The sequence below is a fragment of the Rhynchophorus ferrugineus genome, unplaced genomic scaffold, assembly GCF_030347505.1.
Source record: "Rhynchophorus ferrugineus isolate W39M unplaced genomic scaffold, kcgeb_rfMv2 rfM1, whole genome shotgun sequence".
In the NCBI taxonomy this organism is placed as follows: Eukaryota; Metazoa; Arthropoda; class Insecta; order Coleoptera; family Curculionidae; genus Rhynchophorus; species Rhynchophorus ferrugineus.
In genome coordinates, this window is record NW_027472580.1 from 11,296,651 (window position 1) to 11,313,463 (window position 16,813).

Here is a 16,813-nt window from a genome sequence, read left to right on the forward strand (position 1 = left end):
TTTGATAGTGACAGTGCCAGAAACTTTCCTGGTGTGGGCTTATTACTAGGCGTGTGCAACTCCAATATTAAGTAGTGGGGCAAGGTTTTGCTTAGTTCAATCATTGGCGGCGCTGAAAACGTGAATTTGATTGGTTAGTTTAAAATAGTTATGTAGAAACCTGCAAGGAAATTCGCCTGATTACTTTGTGTCGTTACATTTATTGCCCAATAGTATTTAAATGAAAATCAAATTTAATTTTTAAAATTAATTTATTAAAATAAAATCCTATACAAATATACATTAAGTGTAAATAATATAAATATATATAAACAAAAAGCAAAAAAAAACAATTATGAACTCCATTCTAGGCAAAATTAAAATATCTATAATTCTTCTATAATACCTTCCCATATTTGTTTAATGCCATGAATTTTATGGGATCTATTAGATTTCTAACTTATCTTGATATATTAAGGTAAACTTTAAATACTTCCCTGTTGATATTGCATTAACTTCATTAAACCAAAAATACAATCACACTTCATAATAACTTTTAAAATTTGGTCTTGAAAATCATTATGGATTGGACAGTTGAAACACTAAAAAAATGTATGTGTTTTTTATAGATATTTAGATTTTAGAGTATATAATCTGTGGAACTACTTAATATAGAATATAGACAAATATTGCATGTCGTCTCTTTTTCAGAAGTTTTGTTAAATAGCCTGAAATAAGACTAAAATACAATATTAGACACTTGTTTTTCTAAGAGCCAAGTTCTCTGGAACTGAAAATATGGTCTCAACTGGTGATTTAACAACCTCAAGTGGTACTAGATCTCCCGTTAAAAAAGAATCTAAGTTATCTGACATGTTCATCTTCTTCACAATTTTCTTCGGGAGAATGATTTGAAAGAAAAGAAATGATGATGTGCCCTTTTAAAAATTTCTCGAACATACTAGGTGAAGGATGCTGTTTCTACCTCCATGACCTCTAATAGATCCGACAAAATTCTTTAATTTCTATTGAACACTGATTGTTCTAAAAAGTTTTAAAAGTATTACAAATAGTTTAGGGATATTTTACAATTAAAAGTAGTATTTATTACTACTAATTATCCAGTTATCTTAATTATTACCTTCTTGTAAAACTTCTTTATGTAGAGACATCACACTGACAGCATACGAATAACTTGGTAGAATAATTGAATTTTATTACCACTAACATCTTCGTAAGTAGGTTTTGATTTTCTGTAAACAAACAATGTATAAACAGACCTGTAGTAGATAGATAATTTTATATGTACCTGATAAAAACAATGTTGGATATGCATTTACCCAGGTATTACTGTTCGTGAAGAAAGGGTAATTCTAAATTTTCCACTAAAATATCCGTGACAGACACCATGACGTTGATATATTTGCATTGTGGTTTATCCAGGTAACTTACTACAATTTACTTGATCAACCAATTTTTGGAAAAGAGCGAGATCATTCTTTGGGAAAGAATGTCTAATTTCTGTAGTAGATTTTTACCCCGGTACACTACACCTTTTACTACACTGACGCATTGTCATCAATTTTTATATTATTACTCCAATAATAATTAATGTAAAACAGAAAATATGCACAACGTAAAACGAAGATTTCTCGATCTAAACAAAAACCAAAACCTTCAAACAACAAACTTAAAAATGGATGTGAAATTTCTATTTTTTCTATGCTTATTACCCAATGATGACAATTACTAAAACATAGTGATAAGAGCCGAAGCGACTAAAGATGCGTATATAATTAATATAGGAAAATCATTGAAAATCATATTTTGTGTAAGATATGTACGTGTTAGTCTGGAGTGTATTCATAAAAAGCCAAAAGACATACAGCGACTTGAGGGACGTAGAATATCCATTCATACATTGGGTAAATTTAAGTGGTGCAAAGATAACCCACAAAAGGGTTTAATGGAACTTCCAGAGATTGCTTTTAAAAGAATACAATTTTTAAAAACAACAAAATGAAAGAAGAATTATTATATTAATTTATATATTTACTACCACGTACAAAAACGCGCCTGGAACCCTAAAAACCCAGAAAAAGTTCATTGTTTATATTATAAAAAAACTCTAACCTATAAATTATTGTGGCTGTAAAATTAATTGTAGTTTTAAGTTCTTCGATAATATATGCATTTGATGAACTATAACGTTAAAATAAATTATAGTACATAACATTTCTGTTTCATTATTTTACTTAGATCAGAATTTTGTTATATGTCAGAGGCAAAATGTTTAGTACAACTCAGGGTTGGTGCGGCAACATTGTGACGTTTTGACAGGTCTCCCGTGTCACTGCTGCTTTGAATTGACTATATGTAATTATTCAAGATATACATGGGCGTCTGGTGGGTATATATGAGGAATAATGAAGACAATTTCTTTTACTAATACTTATACTTACAGATACAGATACGGATACTAATACCTACAGATTATATTACCAATGTATTAGGGGGAATTCAGCGAATATATCAAAATATATAGAGTAAACAAAAGAAGAAATATATTCATATCAAAATGACTTGATAAGGAAACGTAAGAAATGTAAGGAAACAGCTTGAATATAAAGTTCTAAATTGGTGGAGTGGTGGACTTCATAAAAAACGCATCTAGAACTGGTGGAAAGTGTTTAATTTAAATACACGTATCAAAAAGTAACCCTATACTACAAACTATTGTGGCCGTGTAGTTAACTGTAGTCCTTAAGTTAAAGTCCTTCAATAATATATGCATTAGATGTACTATAATTTTAAAATAAATTATATTTGTTAACATTATTTTTGTTTCATTAGGATTTTATTACATGTTAAGGCAAAAATAAATTTAAATTCAAAGCTGATGCGTAAGACGTGAGACTTTTAGACGTTGTGACTTCATATACTTTGATGACATGAATTCGTTGTTATTTTGGAATGACATCTTCAACTACAAAGCATACAACACCTGTTTATCAGCCCCAAAATTGATACGAAAGTCGATAACAGCCTCAATCCTTAAAAGGCTCCTGGAATTGATGATATTTATGCTACGAAAACTATTGTTTGAATTACTAATAAAATTATCAGATTTCCATTTTGGATTTAGAAATCATCATCGTTGTTGAAAAGGCATTCGAAGAAAAAATATACTGTCCTGAAATATTCCTGGACGTATCACAAGTTACTGATCGGATATGACATTTGAGACTAATCCACGAGATGAGCAAATTGTTATCGCGGAACTATTGTCAATTGCTGGAGTATATATCTTTTCCAAAGAAAATTTTGAAGAGTTTCAGCTGGAATTCCGCAGGTTCGTGTCTGCGAATCCTTCCTCTATCTGCTTTACACTGCTGGTATTTCAATAACAAAATAAACAGTTTTTGGAACATTTGCCGACGATACAGTTATGAAAAGGGACATATTTCTGCTTAGGGCTGTAGAAAAATTGCAAGAAGTAGTCAACAAGATACACAAATTGACTAGAGACTGAAAAATACAGCTTAAGAGCTCCACATCTGATAAAAATCTAATTGTATCAATGATAAAAACCTAATTATATCAGTTGGCGGATGCTAGATTCTTCAAGCAGAATCAGCCAAATACCTCAGTATCCATCTCGATAATAGATTAAATTGGAAACGTGTTAGACAGAAAGCAAAGCAGATCAGACTAAAAAACAAAGAACTGTACTCATTATTAGAAGATACTCCTAACGTGACCTAATTAAAGAGATTTTTTTATCAGCGAATTATAAAGTATATTTCGATTTATAGCATTACCAAACGTTGGTTATTGGCTTATTACATACTCATGTATTTATTCATCACTCTTGCTTGCGAATTGATCCCAATGCTAATGAAAAGTGGAATTAAACAAATTTATGTTATTAAAAAAACTTTTATTACCTCATTATATGTGATTATTAGGTCATTAAAAGTACCCTGAACATGTCCTTCTTTGGAGTTCGAGATTAAATTACCACTATATTATTGGACATGTGTCTAGATACCGATTAACAATATTGTTATTACTCATTGTATTTTTTAATGTCCTTATCTTATCATGTTATAAATAATAATTACTCATCAAAATTCCACGAAATGCCAATTAAAGTAAACCAGTTGAAACTAATGTTGTCAAAAGCGACACTTTCAGGCGAAGAACCTTATTTTATATTAGAAATGTCACTAGCAAAATTATAAAGGAAACACAAGTAATGCTATGTATTTCTGTTGTATTTTAAAATTAACGCATAAGCTCTAATTAAAAGTGTCACAAGTGCCTGTCGGATCATATGTTTTGTGTCGTTGTAGATATAAATAACACAATGCTGATAAACCTATCAATGATAAAAACGATTGTTAGTTTCTAGAATTCGCCTTGTTCGAGAGGTAATTGCTGCCCTACCCGAGTATACTTCATATCGAAGCAGTTTGGTTGATTGTAAATAAAGTGGTAAGCATTCTTTTTAATTCTGTGGGTATTATTGGGTGTTGATGAGTAATTATTTATTTATTACGTTTTATTAAATCACTATAATACAAATCGGGAAACAAATTTTAATAAAACCTTCTTTAAACTGTGGTGTACAGTTACAGTCGTGTTTGTTGTTGAAATAAACATATATGTTATATAGGTATATTAGTTAAATACATTTCTATCCATGATCATTTAAATTCATTATTTGGTATTTTCATTGTCCCTAATCGACAATAAGTAGTTCTTATGATAATTATTATTTATATCACTTCAATAAGTAAATAATTAGTTGTAATATTCATATTATAGGAATCAATATAACATCAATATAATAATTGTATAAGTCTTATTTTAAATTTTACTCTAAGGGCTATGTCTGTCTATTAATCAGATCGGATGCTAATACATGTTTTAGTCTATGTGCTTCACTATTATAGTTTACATTGGCTGATGAACATTAGGTGCATTGACAGTCTTTTAGAATATTTAACACTAATACTTGAATTAGAGTTATTATGGGTTCTAGATACCGAGTATATAACTCGGTATCATTTCATTAGAGATGTAATATACAAAATCCACTATAACAAATTTTTTGTTTTGGAACCGTTGAATGCTGGCTATATTAGGGTAGCTAGATGTACCATACAGTTGGATTCTGTAGGAAGAAGTGGGCCTAAGTATTGATTTATAGAGACATATTTTGTTACATGCGGGTAACTTCGATTTGCCTCCATGAAATTGACATTAATATATTGGGTGTAGTAAGTTCTTAGTCTAGATGTACGCCGATATATTTAGCAGTATTTAATTGTTAATATTCATTAGTGGGCATATTATTCTATACTTGGCTTTAAGTCTTCCAAGTTTTCAGACACATTTTTAAAAAATTAAAATAAGTTTGGTGTTTCCTTGATGCTAGAAGATCATGGTTGGATAGTATTTGAATTAATTTTATTTAAAATATGTAACTGAAATAGAAATAAGTATTTGTAATTGAATAACCTGACGCTGAGCTTTTTGTAGTTAGTATTTCAAGTACCTATGGCTTCAAGCCACCTTATTAATAGGTGCTTTCTGTAGAAAATAATGCGAAAGCAACATAGTGACTGCTAAAAATGTCAATCTTTAAAGTTGTTTACTTGTAATTGCCAAGTATCTTGTTAATTAGTTTAATTCTAATTCTTAAATCATTATATTCACGAAGCTTTTGTATTTTAATTAGATTTATTAGTACGAATATTGTTACTAGTTACGACAATAATTGTTACTATGACAACCTTCTGTCAATCTTTAAGGATTTTAATTTGAGACATTTACCTGTTAACTCGCCACAACTAAAAGGGAGCTTGGAAAGAAGATTTTATAATTTTATAACTGTTACCCAAATAAGTTGAGCCATAGGCCGGCTTGGCTGGCGCATTGGTAAAGGCGACAGGACTGTCCACCTACTGTTGGGATAGTTGCAGGTCTGAATCCTGTTTGTGATTTTTTAGAATTTGTGATTGTTCTAGGCAAGAGTGCAAAATCCGGGAAAAGTGACCCCAGTCACGTCAGTAACTAGGCTGGGTAAGACCGGGATATATCTTCTGGGATAATTTCTAAGCTGGTCACTGGCCAGTCGGTAGGCTTAATGCCGAGGACTGTGTTTCAGAGCCCACGTTAAATAGTAGGTCCGGTCTAGATAAACCCTCGTTGGTAAAAAGGCGACTTTAATATATACAAAAAGAAGTTGAGCCATATTGACGTTATACTACCAACCTAGTTAAAAAATTCGTTAGTTTATAGAAAGTATTACAACAAACGAGAGGCAAATAATTCAAGATATTGCACTTCATGCTTTAGAGGCAAACTAAAAAAAATGCTGGGGGTAACAGGGATAGTGATCAATCACATATATCAAAAATAGGGTGAGATGGGCCTCTTATATTATACGATAAAAGCTTACCATCTTTGAAAGCTATTCAAACATTAAAAATGTTGTTATACAATATAACACAAGTTTGTACTTGACATAATCTGTAGAAAAATTGTTTTCTTTAGCAACAAGAGGCTGGAAATAGTAGAAAAAAAACACAAAATAAAAACAAACCAAAAGTTATTTTATTTCTTTTTACCTAATAAATATTAAACAGGGAGGGGGTCGACCTATTCTTATGTTTTCTTACTTGGGGGAGAGGAGGGTCTATTCAAAACCTGACTAAAATCGCCTTACGTAGTAAATAAATGGCAAAAAACAAGTGTATAATGAAGATATTTAAGCAAACTAGCAATATCGCATACTCGTCGATATTACACAGGTCTGAAAAAAATTCCAAGAGATGTTCAGCTTTTGTGACGTAATCTTTATGTTTTGGGTTTGCTGCTGGTTTTCTATGATTTTATTTTTATCGTAGGATGACACTTTTCCAGGCTATTTAGGTAAATATATTGAAAAATGTTATTTTACTTAAAAATCATTAACGGTACATATTTTTTAAATCTAGTATACGTTTACTAGCACACATTAAAATGTTTTCTTTTTCATAGTGGGGCTCCCCTTTGTACATTTTCGCTTGTGGAAGAAATTGGTAGGTCGGTCTGAAGCGTCCAATACTCGTCTGATATCAGATCTCTGATCATGAGACACTCCATTTTTCTTGGTATGCTTTCTCCATCTTTTTAATGTCCTGATCCAATCGGTTACGTCTTCCAAAATTTCCGAAAAGTAGGAAAGTACTTTGAGACTCACTAGCTAAATTAAAGTTCGAAATGCTTTTATCATTCTCTTTTTGATTTGTTTATAATTTTTTAAAAATTTCTCTGATGAACCAATCCACCCTTCTTTCTGACATTCCCTCATGGTTGAAACTCTATATTTGAAAGAATCTCATTTTTTGGAAAGTAATTTTACACATTGCTTTATCAATATCAACTTTATGTGTGGCGGTGGTTAAAGAACTTTATTCGGAGGTACCTATGTTTTTTGAAGGACGTTTTTTTCACCAACTTTGATATCTCTTAGTAACCATTTATTTTTGGTCCAGGGAATCTCTCGGTTTCTGCTATTCCATATACACAAGGAAATTTGATAAAACCAGCTTGTTGTTCGAGCAACATTTTAACAAAATTTTAAAACGACCGCACAACCATGATCTTCATATTTTAATTTGCGAAGAACTAATTTCAAGTTTTTATATATAGTTTTGAGTAAATGTTTTAATGTTTCTTTTAGATGAACCTATGAAAAGCTCCGAAATTGTATCGTATTGGAACTTAAATGCATCCATCAAACCTTTAATAATGAAGCAATAAATCAATTCGTTCTCTTGGGCAAACTAGAAAATGCTCAAATAGTTTTTCTGTTGCAGACCTGTGTTGTTAACCAGAAATATCTGTTCTGACTTTGACTGAGATTGATTACTTTCGTGATTTTGTGAGTACGATGATTTTGCTTGATGATGAATGAGAATAAGAATGTTACGAGTGACTCAAATTGTTTGCTCCTTTGTAACCGTTAATTTAATGATAGTAAAATAATTTTGCTAATACTAATGAAAATACGTACATGTTACAAATAACCTAGTCGTAATCGATATTGTGTCAACATTTCAGCAGAATCAGCAAACAACTTTCGAAGATTGCCGATTTTGTTCAAAGGAACATTTGCATTTTTATTTATAGAGATTATCTTTCAAGATACCTGATAAAAATGGATCCATGGTATCCTCCACCACCCGGCCCACCACCACCAGGTCCGCCACCGCCGGGTTATTACCAACCACCTATTCCAGATCCGTATTACGGACGCCCACCCCATTTTGGGCCTCCTGGTCCACCTCCACCGTTTCCTTATATGCCAGGTCCTCCAGGTCCCCCGTTCGAACCACCGCCACCAGCGTGGACCTCCATGCCTCCGTGCCTTCATCAATGGAGGGCGCCAGGATGTGTACATTGTGACGGTTGGAAATGGGATTAGGTAGCTTTATTATAATTATTTGTTAATATATTATATTTCGTTATGTTATTCGATAATAAATTGTGTATTATTTATGTATTTTAATTTAAATTTTCATTTGTTTTTTTAATATTATCCACTATAAAAGTCTGGCAACTCCATGACAAAACTTTAGCACACTACAATTTTTGAACTCTTAATAAAAATACATTTTCGGGTTTTAGATTATACGATTTTTATATTTTTAAATAAATTTTACGTAATTTATACTGTTAAAATTTCCTGTACTTATTCTACGATAGACACTTTGGGCTTAACATCTATGTCTTTCTGACTAAGCCGTCATTAACTAGCCTCTGTTAATTGTATTAGAGCATAGTTCTTGAACGTTATCAACAATATGGACCGTTTTTACCTTCAGGTCCTTATCAAGCTTATCATTACGAATATATCATAGAGCATCAATAATACCTCGCAGTACTTTAATGTACAGGGTATTTTGAAATCTTTGCATGAAACTTTTATTGCTTTGGCTGGTATAACCGTAGAGTGCTACAATATAAGTCCACAAAGGTTTCACGACTTGTTGGTAAAACAAAAGCTTATTTTATACTGGCAGTATGTAGTATTGTCGTCATAATATTTTTTTTAGTTCAGCTTTCAGCAAAAAGTTCTTCACATATTTTTCTTAACATATGGCTTCCACATCAGTTTAGCATCAACGGTCATGCCAAGATATTTGGCTGCATTTCCATACGGGACTACTTGCTGATTTCGGCAATAATTGTTTGTAACTTCTTGGTTAATTCAGTTTTGTTATTTCTAATGACTAGGATTGCAGTATCATCTGCAAATGTAGCAACAATATTTTCATTGAAGATAGGCAAGTCCCGAGTATATAGCAAATAAAGGACTGGTACCAATACACTTTCCCTATTCCTTATGGCACACCTGCTGGTATTTTTGAATTATTTTGAACATTTTTGAATAGTGATCAGGGAGAAGCCCTTTAATCTTATGTTGTAATCCCTCATGTTAAATTTTATCGAAAGCTTTAACAATATCTAAAAATATAGTAGAACAAACTTTATTTTCTTCTAGTGACTTTTCTGTGACATCGGTGATTCTGTGAACCTGATCAATAGATGTTGATTTCTAAAACTAAATTGATGATTTGAAATAAAATTATTTTCCTCAATGATTTGTTTTATCCTATTCAATAGAAGTTTTTCAAATAATTTAGATATTGCCGGTAATGGTGATACTAGCCGGTATGACGCTGTGTGTCATTGGTTGAAGTATTTATTACTATTAATTTTATTACTATTTATTATTATATTAATTAGTCTTTTCCTTGGAAATATTATTATCATGATGATAAAAAAGGCTTAGATCGATAATTTTCTTATCGGCTTATATAGAAGATGACTATTTTATCTTATTGTTGTAAATATCTTTAACACTTGTAAAATTAAATTGATATTAAATATAACCTCCAAAATTAAATTAAATATATGTTGCGTACGCCACCACCCTTTAGGACACCACGCATTCACCTACAACAAGTTCGAAGGTTGGCAACGCCGGTAGATTGGTACCATGCTGTTCCAGGCTATAAAAGACCATCACGACGACGTCTCGCTCTCTTTTCTTTTCTCCACCCCCTTGTAACAGTACCACTTCCACAGCGCTACCGTAACTTCATTTACCTTAACTAATATCTTGTTAATTTTCCCGTCGACCACATGTATCATTCAATGGCGAAATAAACAAGTATTTCTTCAACCAGTGTTTTCAGTTCTCGTGCAAATTCCTTCCAAAACTAGTAGTGAGTGTTCGGACAAACAATCGCATCGACAGCCACATATTTCGACCAACCGACCTGACGAACATTCTTACAACTATACTTTTATAGCGACATATCCAATATCTTTAGGAACTATTCTTATAGCACGGAGATATAAAAAAATTAAGTTACGGAAACAGCTGAAGCATATGAGTCATTTTATTACATGTATAATGATTCTTTTAATTCGAAATGTGAATCTGGCAAAAGCTGGTAAACAAGTAGTCATCTAATAATTAATATGAGCGTGACGTAATAAAATTTACGCTGTGTTAATTAAGCTATGCAACCAATCAAAACTGTAGCGTTCGAGCAACAACATAAATATGTTGTTCTAAACATGAAGAATAAAAGTCACTGTATTCAATTTATGATCAATTTATCATTTCAATTGAGTTTTTATTTCAGTTTTTTTAATTTAGTCAATTTAGACCAAATATTACCAAAATTCTGAGTTTATAAAACAATCGGCTTGATTGGCGCATTGGTAAAGGTCACTCCTGTGTCCTCCTCAGTCCTAGTCCTGTTGGGGCATATGGTCCTACATTTGTGATTTTAACATTTGTTATTTTTCTTAGATAAGAGTGTAAAATCCTACAAGAAAATTGTCTAAGTCACGTTATCGGTAACCAGGCTGTATGTCTTCTGGTTGGGAGTTCGTCTGAGATCTCCAAGTTGGTCACATACCAGTTGGTAGGTTTAATTACCGAGGACCGTGGTTCGGAGCTCACCTTAAACACTAGATCCAGATAAATATAGAGACTAGATATAAATTTATAAGACAGATAAGACGTAAAGATAAGTACGATAAGTAAAAAGGAGACTATAACATATTTAAAAAAATAACAAAAACATCAATCAATCAGAAAAATACTGAGGTTAGATGCAAAAATTCTTGACATCAAATTTCTGTTTTAAAACAAATTCTTTACTAACAATAATAATCACAACAGCTTTACATATTGGTGACGTTGTAATGAGACAATTATCTAATTTCTTATTGATATAATTCAAATATTAACTGATAGATTCAAATGAACTTTAATCTAATAAATAAATCCTGTAAGTTAACGTCAATAGCTATCTTAAACTCTAAATTGTGTATAAACAGAAAATAATTTATAGCAGGAATTCAGGAATTATATTTTATATATCTATTGTATAATATATATTTGTTTTTTAAAGGTATCCAAGAGTAATTTTAATTTTCCTATGCCTTCATAAAAATGTTAATGCATTACATTTATACTGCTGAGTATAACAATAGCAAATTAACTAACGCTTCCATTTAAGCGTTTTCTTAAATTTTGCAGTATGTCGCCGAAATCCTATTTGGCGATATTTTTTAGCAGCTATATTGAAATGACTATTTTGAGAAAACTTGAAACAATGAGAAGTTTTATCGGTGGAACATAACGTATAAGGCATATAATCACAGACATTACTGCAGTATATGTGTGCACATGGCATATTTTATCATAGCTGTGAGTTTTTATTGCTAATATCCAAAAGCAATTATCAATCATTGCTGTAATTTATATATATTTTTTATATTTTTTTATATAGATTTTACCATTGTGGTATTGATTACAATTTTTATTGACAATCAGGTATTGCAATCAGGTCAGCTGCAATCAAAGACTAAAATAGAAAATTAAGAAAAATCTTAAGGGGTCTCTTCTTTGCTCTATGAACACAATATTTCTTAGATCCAAGTTGCCAAGTCCAAGAATTAATTTCGATTAAAATATATCTATGAAAACGTAGAAAATGTTAAATCTACTCTGTCATACACAGAGTATATATCTTATTTTCTTTATGTATAATTTTTCTTTTAAGCTCGAGTCAAAATTTACCCTATACGAATATATATCGATATTTATAATATCGATATTTAGAAAAGCACTTAAAGAAGCAACAGTAAATCAATTATATAGCACTGTTTGAATGGTTTTGTTTACACAGTTTCCAGGAAGTGTAATATTAAGTATAAAAAATAAGATTAAATCGGATTTGAAATTTGGCACGCACACTTTTCTGAAAAAAATATGACATTAAGTTAACCTTGTCACTGAATTTGGCATTATCTAATCTTCAAATCCATTAACGATAATAAATTAAGGATAAACAATAAAACTACTGCCCTTAACACTTATTTATGTTATTATATTAATATATCACAAATAAATATTTACATGTATAAATATATCGAACAAATATTTAAAAAGTTATGTTATAGAGAATAGACATTATCACCATCTCCACCCTCTGCAATGTGCACATCCTAATGTCATAAACCTGTGCGAACATGGCGGAAAGCCTCCGAAAGGTGGTGGTCCATGGTGATGATGGGGTGGTGGAGGTGGTGGTCCGCCATAATATGGAGGGGGTGGTGGTCCTGGCGGTGGGGGTCCAAAATGGTGAGGACCATGATGGGGAGGACCGTAATGTGGAGGTCCGTGATGATGAGGGGGTCCGTGATGATGAGGAGGGCCTAAGCAAAAAGTCGGAAATACGATCAATTATTGCGTAATATTATTAAGAACTTGTTACTGACCTGGTGGAGGGAACATTGTGGCTACTTGCGGTAAACTTGGCGAATAACAACTAAAGCTTGTTTTTGATATTCATAAATATTTATACGATTTATTTATCTAATCAATTCATGATTCAACGACAGTCGAAGATAAGCGATTCGAAAGTAATATTGTCGAATATTACGTTATGACTCGTGTTATTTCCACATAAACTGTATTGTGAGTAAATAAGTGATTGTAATATTTAGTTTACGTGTTTAACATTTAAAGTTTTTGGAAATTAAAAAAAAATTACTCACCGATTTTGCTATATTTTTTAATGTAATTTAATATCTATTGTTATAAATTCATAAAGCAAAATCGGGTTAGTTACATTATTTATAAATGACTGATTTTAATGATGTCTGACTTGTTGGATTTGCCTCTGTTTCGAATAGCTGAATAACTAGTACGAGGGTGGTTTAAATATGATCGAGAGAAATACTCTGACACGTTTATTTACTATTGAAAAAATGTACAAAATTGTACAGTTTTTCTAGGTATTTCCCCTCACTAGTTACGCATTTTTTCCATATTTTCGGAAGTTTTTTGATGCCGGTATCGAAGAATTTCTTGGGCAACTCGGACAGCCATGTGCGCACGAACTCTACCTCCGCCTCGGTGTTGAATCTTTGACCTTCCAGAGCTTCTTTCAGCGGCCCAAACATATAGTAGTCATAGGACGATAAATCCGGACTGTAAGGACGGGGGATGTTACAGGTGTTTGTATTTCAGGCATTCACTACCGAACTGATTTCCCAAACTCAGAAAAAATTCCGTCTTTTTAACGCCTTCCCACACTAAAAAACGAATAGAATACGTTGCCCTACGGCAATGTTCACTCATGGATGAACACTATGCGACACTGTTAGTAAGGGACCCAGCTATCACATACTCAAGCCACGACCATCAAACAACATGCATGCGCGCCACCTAAAGCGAAAAAGAAACTGACGAAAAAATATTAGAAAATTAATTTTTGCATCTTCCTCAATTGACAGCTCATGTCACGCATGCTTATACTTGATTTGTAATAATCGATGTACACTTTAAATTAGTGACGTACTACACATTATAGAACAGAAATTCAGCTGATAATTGTGGGAATATGGCATAATTTAATTTGAAAATAAATTGAAATTCTTAGAAAATCAGAATAAGAAAGGTAGGACAGGGATAACAATACCAACCTACAATAGTAGTAGAAGACCTTTCTCCAAATAGAACTGATAGATAGGGCCCTAACATCTGAAACGAGGTTTACAACTAAATCTCATGTCAGGTAACAGTCGTTATTATTAAAAACAATATTAAAATACAAGCAACCTCAGTAAAGCTGGCTGATCAAGTCCGAGACGCATAACATCTGCACATTACTGTCCCCTAAAACGAATCACAGATTTATCTGTGGTGACGACCGGAACAGGTATACACAATGACTGCGACCTACGCTGACAACACCGCTGCCCTTTCAGTGCATTTTAACCCAAAACTGTTTCGGTTCAACTCCAATGCCTTCTAAATAAAATGGTATAATGGTTTAAACAGCACATCTGTTTGAACCAGAACCAGAAGCACATCTGGATCAGGCGTAAACAACTTGCCAGCAAATTATGTAGTGGTCATTGGTTAGCAGGCCGCCAATTCTACTTAGGCAATGAGAGCAAAATAGTGGTTAACAGGTTAATTGAAAAGTCCCCGGCCTGACACATAGATGACGCTACTAGAATTAAATCCATATGTTTTTTAATTAGCCCCAATCCTCGAAAGATGCGTATATAAATTTGACAGCTGTCGGATCATTAGTTTGTGAATTGTAGCATTTTGAGTGAAGCAACTTTTGTTATTCTGAAAAAAAAATTAATAAAAAAGAATTTCGCGTCTTTGGCTTGATGCCGAGTTTTCGGACACTGTCCCAGCAAAAACCAACCATCAAGGATTGGTATGCTAAGTTTAGATGTGGTGAAATTAGCACCGAATACGGTGAACGCATTAAAAAATCCACAAAATGATTTTGAATGACCGTAAATTGAAAATGAATGAAATAGCAGACACTCTAAAGATATTAATTGAACGTCATATCATTCATGAATATTTGGATATGAGGAAGCTCTGTGCAAAGTGGGTGCCGCTAGAGCTCACTTTTGACGAAACACAACGAGGGGTTGATGACTCGGAGCAGTGTTTGAAGATGATCAAGCGTAATAAACCCGAGTTTTTGCGTCGATATATGACAATGGATGAAACATGGCTCCAGCATTGGATGACGTCGATTGGACGACAAATGTCGGAGTGGACTGCTCACGATGAACCTGCTCCAAAACGTGGGAAAACGAAACAGTGGGCTAGCAAGGTTATGGCGCCTGTATTTTGGGATGTGCTTGGAATAATTTTCATTGACCACCTTGACAAAAGAAGTACCATCAACAGCGACTATTACATAGCATTATTGGCCCGTTTGAAAGACAAAATCGCCTAAAAGCCGCATTTGAAGAAAAAGAAAGTCCTGCTTCACCAAGACAATGCATCGTGTCACAAGTCAGTAAGAACGATGGCAAAAATCCATGAACTGGGCTTCGAATTGCTTCCTCACCCATCGTATTCTCCAGATCTGGCCTCCAGCGACTATTTCCTGTTCCCACATCTCAAAAGAATGCTCGCTGGGAAGACATTTTCGTCAAATGAAGAGGTGATCAAAAGGTAAGGACAAACACTGGTACTACAAAAAAATGACGTACTACAAAAATGGTATCGAAAAATTTGAGGGTCGCTATACTTAGTTTATTACTCTTGATGGGAATTATGTTAAATAAAAAAAATAATTTTGCCAAAAAAATGTATTTACTATGATTTTTTCTGGGGACTTTTCAATTGACCTGTTACAAATCCATTATTAAGCCAATATAGACAAACGGCATTCAACTATGGGGCACAGTAAGCAACAGCAATGTTGATATAATGGTAAGATTTCAGAGCAAGGCTTTTAGAAAAATTTGAGACTTAATATTCCTCAAAGCATGAGCAATAGGTGCATGCATCTAGATCTCAATTTAAGAACAGTGAAGAAGGAAATAAGTCAGGATAGCATTGGCGCTGAGTAGAGTAGGATGACAATACGCTCAAAAAAATGCGACAAGATAGGTCTCAGCAAAAGATTTACGTAAGCGTACAAAAAGTACAAGTGATGATGATGAACAAATACAATGACATATTATATAAAACTTTAAGGGTTTATATTAACTTGTGGTTATGAAACATGAATGTTTCATCTTCTATGACACTTTTTTTTGAAGTCTACTCAATGGATTTAATTGATCTACAAAATCAGTCTATATTGTAGCGAATTCCTTTAATAACTTTAGTAGTACCGCAGTATCTCTTTAAAATTAATATCATCCTGGATTACTGAGTTACTCATAACAGAACGTAAACAAAATTGCATTTTTTTACAGATTTTTAGGCTGATATATATTTTTGATTCCATGCCTAGTAGATCAATATATTGTTTTGGTTACTTAGCCAAACAAACTTCACACTCTACACACATAAACACTTCTTAGATCGAAGTTGATTCATGATGAATTAATTCTGTCATCAAGTTTTATTGTCACAAAACTTTTATTATTATCTTGCCATAAGTGACCATTGGGCACATTGGACTCATTCTGAAATATCCATGTCTCATCTAAACACATCAATTGAAATAATAAGTATTCCTTTAATTTTTTATATGCTTTTAGAAAATGTATTCTTTTAAATGCGATATCCAGAAGTTCCATTAGATCTTTACGCTACTCTTCAGTCTTACAGTTTTCTCTGAAATAATTGTATATAATAATGTTTGTATTGAAAAATTACTAAAACATGCTGACCTCTTTAACGAATTTTACTTGGAAGAGGGGGCCTCCATTATCTCGTTGCTGTCCAAAGGAACTGATTAGATATGCAATCTGT

At 32.7% G+C, this 16,813-nt stretch overlaps 3 long non-coding RNA genes across 4 annotated transcripts; 1 reads left to right on the forward strand and 2 right to left on the reverse strand.

Moving 5' to 3' along the window:
* Positions 1-888: 888 nt before the first annotated feature.
* On the reverse strand, positions 889-1,424 carry LOC143204141 (uncharacterized). Its single transcript, XR_013007528.1, has 3 exons — positions 1,289-1,424; positions 1,121-1,232; positions 889-1,023 (listed from the first exon to the last, which is right to left on the reverse strand). It is a non-coding gene; the product is annotated as an uncharacterized LOC143204141 (long non-coding RNA).
* A 2,943-nt stretch (positions 1,425-4,367) lies between these two features.
* Positions 4,368-8,542, forward strand: LOC143204088 (uncharacterized). Of its 2 annotated transcripts, none has more exons than XR_013007512.1 (2): positions 4,368-4,476; positions 8,164-8,542. It is a non-coding gene; the product is annotated as an uncharacterized LOC143204088 (long non-coding RNA). The 2 variants fall into 2 exon arrangements; XR_013007513.1 differs by having other exon boundaries at positions 8,179-8,542.
* A 3,886-nt stretch (positions 8,543-12,428) lies between these two features.
* LOC143194953 (uncharacterized) lies at positions 12,429-13,000 on the reverse strand. The gene is made up of 2 exons (XR_013005418.1): positions 12,841-13,000; positions 12,429-12,777 (listed from the first exon to the last, which is right to left on the reverse strand). It is a non-coding gene; the product is annotated as an uncharacterized LOC143194953 (long non-coding RNA).
* Between the last annotated feature and the right edge of the window lie 3,813 nt (positions 13,001-16,813).